Below are 10,853 nucleotides of genomic sequence, written 5' to 3'. Positions count from 1 at the left end.
ATTTCTTTCATAACTAGGAAATGATATTTACATTCATGTACAGCACATTTTAGAAAGTTACCGCTTAGAATGTTACAGAAAACAAAGAAAATTAATGTCACAATCTCATCGTCATTTTTAAAATCGTCCATATGCTTACAGAACTAATTTTTCCGCATTCTTTTGTTACCGCGTTCTTTGTCTTATATGAGTCTTCAGCAAATCAACCCATTTTTCCATTAATTCTAAAGCAAATGATAATGATATTACAAAAATAAGTATACCTTGATTGGCTTTGAAACAGTTTTACAGAAAAACGTTATCTAAACTGAAAGATTTAACACCAAACAATTATTTATAATCTTCGTTTAGAATAAAATTAGTATATTTCTCATGCTTAGTATTTAAAAAACTTACAATTGGGTACCCAGAAAATTTCGATCAACTTAAATCACAATTTCGGAACCTGGAACCAAAACACGATTCAGATTTGCTACAACCTGAATAAGGTGTTAAATTGACACATATTTATGTTAAACCATATCGTGGTGGCATCAAGTTAAAGTAGTAAGGGGCACAAAATATAAGTGTTATAGCAAAATGCGGAAGTAGAAATAAGCGTCTTCTTTAAGGGCACCCATTCCTACCAAAGGCTGATGAGGGCATCCCGCTACACCAAAATAAATTTTAATCCCCTATTTCAGAAAAAGGATTTTGTTCCACTTAGTTCCAAATAAAAGTTTCTGGAACTATAAGTGATATTATAGTACAAATCTAATTTCAAATTAGAAGAAGCTCGTAAATAAACCACTGATAATAGGGAAAATTCGAAAATTCCGAAAAAGATAAATACTCAGGAATTATAAGAGTGAACTCGTCTTTGCTGTCTTTGTCGTCTTGTTAATATACTAACTTCCTTCGAAGATAAACTAATTTTGGGTCAAAAGCTTGAGGCTCTTGTAGCTTCGATTGGAGAGTTTTTAAAAAAAATAACTTTGTTTTGAGATCTTCAGAATATGGAGATTTTACTTTTGTAGATGGAATATGTGGTGCTTTTTATTCAATGTTCGGAAGGTAAGGCATTTTTTGCTGAAGGGCTCGAAAATGAGGGAATTTCGGTAATAAAATTTTAAATAAAAGCCAATTTCTTCATGAGATTTTTACAATGCAGGAGAAAAGCATTTCTTTGTCTATAAAAATTCAAGTAATTGAATCAATCTTCTTGATGATAAGTTCTGAACTGAATAATTTTGCCCAGATTCCAGCTGCCAATAGAGAAGCGAAAGTATCAACTCCCCCATGTCCTTTGCCACCTCCTCCCCCTCCTTTACATAATCGCCTACCTCCTCTTCCTCTTACCAAAGACCTTTTAACTGTACTTTTTAATCATAGGATTTATTTTATTATCGACCACCTAATAGTATTTTATTTTATTCAATATTTAATGATTATATTCGAATTATTCTCTTAACGTATACAGACAGAAAAGAAAGAGTAAAAATAAAGAAAAAAGCTAAATGAGATTTGGTCATATTAAGCAAAACAATGGCAATTTGCGAGCAATTTCTGCTTGTGACTACCAAAGATACTTCTAATTCTTACTAATCAAAACTAATCAGTATAATCAACATACAACATTCGCAAATTCCAAAAATAAACTTTAGTTTTCTTCAATTTTTCCACACAAAGTGCTTATTTTGACTGGGTATTTGCACTTCAAGAAGAAGAAGATTATGAATATCCACTTTAGTGACTTATGACGTCAGTGCCAGCTTATCGTTTATAATCAAAATAGCGTGTTAAAGTTGAGCTAAGTTTATCCAAATGAGTTAGAAAGTTATTCAACGTGATAGCGCGTGACTTCAACGTTAAATAAAGCGCTGCATCAAGAATCAATTTGTTGAAATGTAATTCTTTTTCTTCTACTTTAATTCATTATTTGTGCATTTTATTGTAACCGTAATATATTTTTGTTTTGTGTACCTGGCAACTTCGATGCATACTTAGTTCGCTTATGTTCTACATGACTTCATGCCTTTCTTTGTGTTAAGTAAGCGTTTGTGTTAAGAATAGTTAAAGAATTGAAGTCTTTCTGAAAAAATATAGAATGTGTCACTTAAGAGAATTGTTGCTTGACGGGCCAGGCTTACTCGAAATAGAATGAAATGAACAGTTGCAAACATAAACTAATGTCCCCGTTCAACAACCAATCAGTATCGTGATACTAACACTACGTCACTTTCAGATATCCCATTGTAAAGTCTGTTCTAGAGAATATCCACGTAACTAAAAAAATCAAAATGCTTTAACTAGCTCATAATCTTATTTTAATTCAAGTTATGCGTAAACTTACAAGCCATAATTAATTATTATCTTTATGTATCATTCAGCATTGCTGCTTATCACGGAATTTTCTTCATTAAAAATATTGGAAAGAGGAAATAACGCTTTATATTAACTAGCTTATAAATTTATTTTAATATAAGTTTTATTAAAAATTACAAAAATCTATATATATATTTCTCTTACACGGCGATAAAAAAAAAGCCTCATTACAACTCCCCAAATGGCAACGCTAGAAAATCTACCAATGATTGCCGCTAAAAATGTCACATGTCAAATCTAGCTGAGATGGCTCAACATATAGCGCTTTTAAAAACGGAAACGGAAATAACCAGAGCGAGCATAAGCTAGGCAGAAGTGAGTAGTCTTTGTCGATAGATCTTTATTTTAGTATTTGTCGAAAGCGCTTTTTTTCACGAATTTATAGATTACGAATTTATTTGACGATTTTTGATTTATATCACGAATTTATTTGTTTTACTAGAATTTATTTGCTTATGCAGGTTTTTCCATTGCAATTCACTTATTTCAATTTTTAATAGACTTAATTATAGCCAAAATTTTAACCTTTTTAAAGAGATATCTGTTTTAGAAATTGTATGTTAAGATTTTATACTATAGCACATTTCTAATAGGCTTAACGAATTACATGTCAGTTATTTGAATTCAAATTTATTTTAATGACTTAGTATTTACTAAAAAGATGGAAGTTTTTATTTTAAAAAAAGTTGTTATATGGATTTGAATGATTGTTTTGAATTCTTAGAATTTTGTGCATTTGCAATGTACCTAAGTTAGTAGCGAGCGAAGCGATCTTGGTTTGCGAAGCAAACCATATAAGATTGCGTAGCAATTTTCGGGGGTTGGCGAGCAGGGGGCGCAGCCCACTAGTATTAATTATTACCCTCATAAATCAAACAATTTACACAAAATACTTTTCAATTAATCTAAATTATTTATCCACATTGTTGCTTAACTGGAAACTTTACTTCGTAAAAATATTGAAAAGAGGAAATAACATGTATTAAATTCAAGTTTATGTTCAAGTTTAGATCAAACACGAATTACTAATTTGTTTAAATAATTTATCATTGCTTAATTAAATAATAATTTTACAAAGGCATTTGATAACAAGGTATAAATGTGAAATGTATAATTGCAGGAAACTGATGAGGAAATATATTCATGATACTGCGAAAACTTCCGAAAAAATGCAAGCAAAATGCAAAAAAAAAAGGTAAGACTAAATGAGTCTTGGAATGGTTGCCTGATTTCAGACTTTTTATAATCTTTATAAATTTCGATACAAATGACTTTACTGCATTATCATGGTATGAATATGTTTACATCACATTATTTTTCTGTACGTAACTCTTTTATGACTCATGACTCTTTTATGTAAGAAGCAAATTTTAAAACAAAATCATTTGAATAATCATCGCAGAAGAAAATAAAAATTAAAATAATTTTTTTGAATAAACATTAGTGTTTTTAAACTATAATTTTAGATTAAATAACATGTGCATGTTTTATTTAAAAAATAATTAAGATTTGGTTGAATTGCAAAAATGTATATGTTTTTAATTATCATACTTGCACCAGAAGCACAAGAATATTTACTTTTGAAAACTGAAAAACATTCAATATTATAGGTTTATTCTCGTTAAAATTTAATTTCTTTTTTTCATAAGCAATTGGTAAAATTCAGCAAATTGTTGATAATCAGCGTAAACATATTTCAAACTATTTTCCCATAAGGTATGTGTTGAAAAATTTAATGTCTTAAAAATAGTTAGAGAATTATTAACTGTTAAACTTGTAAAAAAAAACACCCTGGCCGTTTTACAAGCTCCGGAAATGCATGTACAGAATTCATCGTACTGAAAATACATTTTTCATTTATAAACTTAACGCGAACTTTATTTTTTATATTTATTTATTTATGCTTTTTTTGGGGAATACGATTTGTTTAAAAGTTATAGTTTTAGTGTTAGCGTTAAAATTAATTTTTTATTTTATTCTTTTTGTTTTTACTTATTTATTCATTTATTTGCATTACATGCACTTTTTCTGCCTCACAAAATCTGCAAGACTCTGGAATCAAAAAGTTGCGTAGAAAATTTACAAGAAGTATGAACTTAAGATTTGTTTCATATCTCGGTAATTATCAACTGTTGAACTTGCAAAAAAAAAAAAAGCAAAAAAAAAGCAAGTTACAGAGTTGAGATCAAACATGCTGAAAAGTCCTTTTCATTTATGAACGCAAAGGAATTCCTTTTTTTCGAAATTCCAATTTGATGGAAAGTTATTACAATTTCAGGAGTTTTTGTGAATCTTTCTCTCTCTCTCTCTCTCTCTCTCTCTATATATATATATATATATATATATATATATATATATATATATATATATATATATATATATATATATATATATATATATATATATATATATATATATGTATAAAGCATTATAAAACAACATTTTACATGTCACTATAGTACATCTTTTATTTCGCAACTTATTGAGATCATAGCAAATTTGCACCGTATTATGGTTTGAGTATTAGTAGTTACCAATTTTCCAGTACAACGCTTCATGACGCAGAAACACCCTAACAAAATTTCCACAGATTACTTATTTTTATTTTTCATTTATTTATTTCATTTTTTAAATTTATTTACTCTTTGTTTCAGGCTTAGTTACGAATGCATTTTGACATCGTTACCTTGGTTAATTTACACATTATGCAAGCTACTGGTTCTTTTATAGTTCAACATGAAATAGATTTTATTAAACACTTAACGTCACTGGATATCACTATGAAAAGTGCGCAAAAAAAAGAACAAAACATCATGAATAACTTTTGATCTGATGTTCGAAATTTCTCGTACTAGGGCCGAAACTTACTAGTTCACAAGAGCGACCTGAAATATACTAATTAATTAGTGCAAACGTTATTTTAAATTTTAAAATCAAACACAAAGACATATTTTCTCTGTATAAAGATGCCTTTTTTCGACGCATTTGGATTTCTTATAATCAAAATATTGTCGGTAGGAGCAATCTGAAAAATATGGCCTCAATAGTATTGTCAGGGGAGCTATCCAAAGTTTAGACAAGATCCCTTAATGTTAATTTAACTTTTTGCATAATACGGTACATATAGAGAGTTTATTTTAAATGAGTTGAAATTTTTTTTGGAAAAGTTGGAAAGTGTAACAAATAGCTCTTGCCTCATAGATATCTGCATTATTCAATTTTAGTACCGTTTCACCTTTTGTGTCAGATTATTTTATTGCACTTAGCAGCTGGCAGTCATAGAGTTAAGGATAATAAGCAAACATAACTGCTTTTTATGTCTGCAAATTGATGCTAAGATAATTTTGCTTTTTATCGTAGCTCTAAAAAAGTATAATTATAGTAATAAAACTGAAAAAATTCAATCATTTTCATATATGGTAAATAAATAGACAATAATACGTGTGTCAAAAATAAGAAAGAAGGAATGACAGTTGAAATTTTCACTTCCAGCGTTTATTTTCTTTCAATGAATACCAAATACATTTCATAACAAAAACTCATAATCAATCATCATTGTTTGAGTTGGCTTAGAATTGGAATGGAAATCAACCCAAAATCAGCATCTGTAAAAAGAATATTTTTATTACTCTTTATTTGTTTAAATTCAACGTTTTATGGTTTCAAACTTCATATATCTCTAAAAATGCGTCACTAAAACTTTGGAATACCTGGAGTGTAATAACATTAAAATTTCAGTAATGCGAATAAAATTGATATTGAAAATTTTAGAAAAATAAAATATTTTTCTCCTTTTTATGATAAGATTAACAATGTAAATTTTCTAACTATCAGGTGTTTCAAAAATGGATCATGGATTTGGAAAATTTAAAAAAAGAGCGAAATTTGATAAAAAATGAAGAGTTTGGGGCATAATACTTGTTTCAGCCCATAAAATTTCACATTAAGTTAAACTTTCCGTCAATAGGTGGTGCAAAAGAATAGGAATAATTACAATCGATATAAAAATGGTACTGTTCTAAATTTTTACTTTATTTTTTGGTTTAGTTTTAAATAATTGTCTTATTATCTCTGTATTGCTTAGATGCGTAATTATCCCTATTTGGCAGCATCATCTATTGGCGGGATATTTCACTAAATGCGCTGATTAAAAGGATGAAATGCCTAGCTTTTTGAAGTTTTCTGCCACAAACCCTACAATTTTATCACATGCTATGCATTCAAAGTTATGTATTGTAATGAAAAATTATTTTAGTAAGTTAGGGCTTCTAAAATAAAAATATTGTTATAATATAGTTCTAATATTAATTTAATTTTTTTTTTTTTGATTAAGCATTTATAAAGTTTTTTCTAATCATAAATTAAAGTTCTTACAATATATTTCAATAAAATTCAAAACAATCTGATTTAAATCGGAAAAGTCCGATTTAAATCAAAAAAGTTAGATTTTTTTTTTTTAATCAAAAAAAAAATAATGAACTTTGATTTTTATTGATTTTAAGGATCCATCACTCATTTTTGGAATATCCGATATTTATGTGACCAAAAAAGCATAAAATGTAAGAGTTTTGCAAAATTAATCGTAAATGTTTATAGAATACTCAGATTTTTCATTTTACAAAAAATGAATACTCTAAGTTCTCAAAATTTTAATTCGTTCCTAACGATATATTCTCTAGGAAATAACTTTTAATATCACTGCTGAACGATACTTAACGATACGGTTTTCCAAGTAAATATTTCAATAAATTTATGAATCTCCACTTGTTTCAGGAAAATAAATTTCGTCATTAGGTTTGATTCTAAGTATTAAATAAAAAATAAAAAAACAAAATTAATAGGGGTTTTGAGCAATTCATACTCAGTTCGCAACGAAGAATTCATGAATCATGAAATCTTGAAATTCATCAATTCTTCAAAGAATTCGCGAATTCGAGAAATCAACTTTCCAAGCGAGCGCACTGACTCCAGTACCATCCTATCTCCCACAGAATAAGAAAACAGCTTTAAAGTCAGCTGAAAAATGCTGGAAAACTCACTGGGAACTTATTTTGGCATAAATTTAAAGAGCTCATACTTCGTCAAACCTGTTGTGTTTTTCTAACAAAATGATTGTCAAAAGCTCAGGAATTGCTTAGTAGTCAAAAATGTCACATTTATATCAAAAAGTACGGGAAAAATACGAAATATTCATAATTTTCTTTTCGCCTGTGAATTAAACTTTCAGTTATTTTGCTAAAACACTTCTATACATTGTTTCCTTTAGAACTTTAAACGGATAATTTTCCTTCAATTTGTAAAATATTGAAACAATTGAAGGAAAATTTGAAGAATTAAGAAGTATTATTATTTATATAGTTATAGCGGATATCATTTATATAGTTATCTACTTACATAAGAGACCTTATAAAAAGGAATTGCTAACACGTAAATAACTGACATAACTTAACAAATAGAGTTTAAAGCAACTGGTATTGCGATATTTAATAATACTTATTCAATTTTTCAAGTAATAATAAGACTCATTCCCGTCATATATTTTTCAAAGTTCTTTCAAATCTTATTATTAATATTTTCGTGGGACCGGGATAGCCTGATAGATAGGGCGTTAGACTCGCGTTCGTGAGAGCGCGATTTCGAATCCAGCCAGCCGGAAATTCTTCGTGTATTAAATGGTGACTGGTGCACGTTAAATCTGACGGGGTCACTAAGTCCTCCATGTTCCCTTAACAAATCAATACCCTAGTAAGTATTGAATTGGAGATTAATCGGTCTCTGTTTCAAGTCAAAATTACGGTCTGTAGATTAATCAATGGAGTATGATTCGGTCCTCCCTGTTAAACGGACTGAGACGCGTGAGTGGTTGAAGTGGTTTTCTTGGCCATAGATGGCACCACAGAAAAAAACAAGATGCATCCTGTGAGTTAAAAAATTTGTTCAATTCAAGCAGACTTGCTGGTATTTGTTAGAGGCATGAGTAACAACAGCTATATTTTCGTGGAATTAAATGAATATATTCTCGAATTGTAGTGGTCCTTGACATTTTGTAATCCAATGCACAACATTGCTCTTACTTTTGTTGCCACTGGTTCCTCCGCTGCAAAATGCGCAGTGCAAAACTAAAAGAAAGAAAATGGCATTATAAACACTATTTCAGAAAATAAATAAATATTGCTTATCTTCTAGAAATAAACAAAATACAGTAATAATTATTTATTAATATTGTTTTATAACATTTCAGAATAAAAGAGCAGAAAGGTACAAATTAAGATGTTTCATTCAATGAAAACTTTTATTCAATGAAAACAGATCTTCTCACAAAGTGATCATAATTTCTATGATTGATAAATTAAGAAGATTTATGTTACTGCTTTTGTGTGTGAAACAATTTTTCTTAAAAAATACCATTTTTAAAATCTCCCACTTTCTGGAATCTTTATTCGATTCTATAGTTTTTAAATTTGTGTAAGACATTGGAGCAATTTCAAAAACCTTTTTTCTTAATTTATTGTTTATACCATCATTCCAAAAGATTACAAAAGTAAAAGAGAAGTAAAAGCATGCATACTTTAGAATTATATTAGATATTCCTTATAATCCTTGCGTTTTCAAAAACTCACTTTCGGACTTTGCTACAGAAATTTATACCTCATTCTGACTAACTAGAACTCTTAAATCTCTATTGGTGTTCTGAACCTGAGGAAAATGTAAGTTTTATGAGTTTCCTAGCAGCTACCGGGATTATTACCGTGATTGAATGAATGCATACCTTCATGATTGCAAGATCAAAATATACTATAACAAATAATTATGATTAGCTGTTATAAACTAACAATTATAAATTATATAATGACCGATAAAAGTATGAATTTAGTACGATAGGACCTACAATATATTAAGGTACGTAGTACATGCAATGCATGTAAATGCAATGTTAGTTTGCATGCAATATATGTATGTAATTAATTGTAACATTAATGCAAGAACATAAAATGTATTTTTGTATGCTGATTTTGCATGCATTATGCACATAAAATATAGGTATTTACGTAGGTATTTATGTACATATGTGCTTTCAATATTTGTATGTGTATATCGTTACAATATATGTACGTAATTACAGGCATTTTAATTACACTTCATGAAAGTAAATGCAATTAATATATACACATTACACATGCATATATGTATATACATTATACGTTCATAAATACATACATTGTATATATTTACATTATGAAGACATGTATTTAGGCATGTACATAATTGTATGCGCATACGTACAGGCATACAATTATAAATTGTAAGAGCGTACGTACATACACTGTATGTACATACTTGTTTAATAGACATACTTGTTTAATATACATACTTGTTTAATATACATACTTGTTTAATGTACATACTTGTTTAATATACATACTTGTACATTATAAGTACGTATCTAGGTACATTGTATCTACCTGTGTACATAAATGCATTATATGTACTTATAATATAGGTGTATATAGGTACATAAAATGTACGTACGTTCATCGTACATACACATATAGGCACATTGTATATTCAACAAATATATGTATGTATGTATCTTTGTAATTGAAATATATGCATGTTTATGCATGATATCAGAGTTCAGAAGCAGTTATAACTTGTACTGCCACTATATACATAACAGCAATTAAATTTTGAGCACACTAGTCATATGTATGACTGTGGAATTGTGCTGTTGGGATTGTGAATGATGATCGATTCCCATTAGCTACAAATTTCTTTTACTACTGTTAGTAAACCATTGAAATTTCTGTTGTCTACAAGCATAGAACTCCAGCTAAAAATTTACAACTTTAAATTATCGAAAAAAGATCAAAATTTCTACCAATGTTAATTTCTGTTTGGTGATATAACAATAAATCCTACTTGTTACTGTTCAGAAATAGTTGAAACTTACATTTTTTACAGGCAAAAAGGGGAAGTTATAATTTTAACTCTAATATATAGATATTAATTCTCCCATAAAAAACTTACCTGTACAAGCAAGAACACAAGTAACCAACATGACGTAAACTAAGTGAGAAATAATGTTGGACATCTTTTCGATTGACTTTGAAGCTGGATTCAACTTAATTTAAAGATTGAATCTTAGAGAGCTTTTAATCGAACTTTCAAAAATTCTATTATATATACCAGAGCAAATACACGACGAAGCTCATTTAAAAGTTTGTGTAATTTTAATGATTGTTAGGAAAGATTATTACAAAAGTTTTACCATTGTTTCTCTATAGCTGTGATTTCATCGAAATCATTATCTTAAAAATTTATCTAAAAAATATGTATTAAGCACTTGTAAAATGGTTTTATGATTTCATTTATTATATTTGCATGAGAATATAGCTGTAAAAATATCACGTAGTATCATCTCAAAAATAATAAATTATTACATCATGATTTGTATTCGCTATGATTCATGTCGATATTGTTGTATTGTA

At 28.6% G+C, this 10,853-nt stretch overlaps 1 long non-coding RNA gene across 1 annotated transcript; it reads right to left on the bottom strand.

Moving 5' to 3' along the window:
* Positions 1-5,837: 5,837 nt before the first annotated feature.
* On the bottom strand, positions 5,838-10,577 carry LOC107439495 (uncharacterized). Its single transcript, XR_001583545.4, has 3 exons — positions 10,393-10,577; positions 8,439-8,483; positions 5,838-5,969 (listed from the first exon to the last, which is right to left on the bottom strand). It is a non-coding gene; the product is annotated as an uncharacterized LOC107439495 (long non-coding RNA).
* Between the last annotated feature and the right edge of the window lie 276 nt (positions 10,578-10,853).

This window comes from Parasteatoda tepidariorum, chromosome 2 (assembly GCF_982258835.1).
Source record: "Parasteatoda tepidariorum strain Cologne lab strain chromosome 2, Ptep-v5.0, whole genome shotgun sequence".
Taxonomy (NCBI): domain Eukaryota; kingdom Metazoa; phylum Arthropoda; class Arachnida; order Araneae; family Theridiidae; genus Parasteatoda; species Parasteatoda tepidariorum.
Note: the sequence above shows the minus strand (reverse complement) of the source record. Positions and strands in the feature narration are given on the sequence as shown.